Here is a 2,225-nt window from a genome sequence, read left to right as displayed (position 1 = left end):
ACAGGACCCCAGGTGCAGGCTGTGCAAAGATGCCCTTGAGACAATCCAGCACATAACAGCAGGGTGCGAGATGCTGGCAGGCAGGGCATACATGGAACGCCATAACCAAGTGGCTGGCATAGTGTACAGAAACATCTGTGCTGAGTACAGGCTGGAAGTCCCAAAGTCAAAATAGGATACACCTCCAAAGGTGGTTGAGAATGACCAAGCTAAGATCCTGTGGGACTTCCAGATACAAACTGACAAACTAGTAATGGCCAACCAACCGGACATAGTAATGGTGGACAAACAGAAGAAGGCCGTAGCGATAGATGTAGTAATCCCAAACTACATACATACTGTATATTATAAGTAATTGGGCATATCTTAGGAAAATAGCTTTTGTAAATATGCCGAGAGAAGAAAGTAGCAAAAAAGTGGATGAAAGGTTCACACTGGAAATGCAAGGAAGGTATGGCAGCACCATGAATGGCAGAGACTACCATTCATCTTGGTTACACAAAATCCACCTACTCCAGTTTGCCAATAAAACAAAGCCTGTGGATGTGTGGCTGACTCTAGTGGATACTGTGACCAGCTGTCTACAAATCATTCATTGAGTCAGGCCTCACTTTCAATTCACATCTTGGTACACCTTTCTTTTTCATGAAAGCAAATCAAAACTTTCAGGGATCATAAACCACCCAGTTATCACTAAGATCTGTTCATTATTCACACCGCCTCCATAACACATTCCAACTACTTCCATTAGGCAGATGTTATAAAGGCCATCTGGCCAGGATAAATGTTTTTTTTTTAATTACCTATACCCGCTTCCATTAACAATAATAAAAGAGATTTGCATGTGGTTTTCTTAGATCTAGCTAATGCCTTTGGTTCTGTATCACATAGCCTACTGTGGGAAGCTTATTTTAAAGTACCAGACTCAGTTAAAGGGCTAGTGAGAGAATATTTTTAGGATATCCAGATATGCAGCATCAGAGTATATTACAGCATAGCAACAACTGGAGACAGGCATCATGTCAGGATCCACAATCTCACCACCAGTGTTTACCATGACGGTGGAGGTTGTTATTAGGGCATCAGATGGGTCACAGGAGGAGAGAGGCTTCCTTCACAGCAACAATTACCACCCATAGGAGTGTACATGGATGACATGAAAGCTATCACCACCACTGCACCATGTACCAAAAGGCAATTGGACAAGTTGAATGTTAACTTAAAGTTGGCTAGAATGAAGGTGAAACCAGAGAAATCAAGTTGGATAAAAGGTTTTGTATAGATGAAGGGCTGATTCCATCAGTGTTAGAGAAGCCAGTCCAAAGTTTAGGTAGGTGGTAGGAGGCAACTCTTAGTGATAAAGAGCAGATTCAGGGTCTGAGACAGCAGGCAGTTGATGGGATTAAGAGCATAGAGGCATCAGGCCTCCCAGGAAAACTCAAACTGTGGTGCCTGCAGTTTGGTCTTTTGCCACAATTGTTATGGCCACTGACAGTGTATGATGTAACAATTTCTAAGGTAGAGAAGCTCGAGAGAATGTGTAGCATGTTTATTAGGAAGTGGCTGGGAGCTCCGCCCTGCCTCAGCACTGTGGCCCTGTATGGAAAAGAGGTTTTGGAGCTCCATATAACCAGTTTAATGCAGGAGTTTAAATGCACTAAGGCTAGGTTGGAGATAACGCTGTCAGAATCCAGGGATGTATTGGTGCAGAGTTCAGCACCAACAGTCTCAGCAGGGAGGAAGTGGAACCAGAAAAAGAATAAAGTTTTTCTGATTATGATTTTGATCTATGTGAATGAATGAATGCCATTTTTTTTTTGGTCTGTATAACTTATACAAACATGACAAGAAGCACACAATGAGACAAAAAAAGAAAACAAATACAAAGACAAAGATAGCAGCTATGCCTCATAACAGACCAAAAAGGTGTGAGGTGAAGCTACAGCTTATTAATGCCCTTCTTACTTAATCAAAACATGTTTGGTGTCCTTACCATTATCAAAACAAAATATCTTCATCCCTTCAAATTCCAAGCATCACTTATATTTTAACTAATTATTTTATATTTGTATAGACTCAGAACTTTAACAGACAACAAAACCATACAGACTGCATGAACAGCTGGCTGAGATCACTTTCACAACAACAGATGGGTTAAAATGTTCTTTCTCCACTGAACTCCTGTTTAGTTTAAAGTTGACAATTACCTATCTCATTACACTTGT

The 2,225-nt window shown here is 41.0% G+C and overlaps 1 protein-coding gene across 1 annotated transcript in view; it reads right to left on the bottom strand.

Moving 5' to 3' along the window:
- Window positions 1-2,225, bottom strand: part of LOC109970881 (LIM homeobox transcription factor 1-beta-like) — a 33,106-nt gene that overhangs the window by 5,072 nt on the left and 25,809 nt on the right. The gene's annotated exons all lie outside the window — the stretch shown is intronic.

The sequence above is a fragment of the Monopterus albus genome, unplaced genomic scaffold (assembly GCF_001952655.1).
Source record: "Monopterus albus unplaced genomic scaffold, M_albus_1.0 scaffold209.1, whole genome shotgun sequence".
In the NCBI taxonomy this organism is placed as follows: Eukaryota; Metazoa; Chordata; class Actinopteri; order Synbranchiformes; family Synbranchidae; genus Monopterus; species Monopterus albus.
Note: the sequence above shows the minus strand (reverse complement) of the source record. Positions and strands in the feature narration are given on the sequence as shown.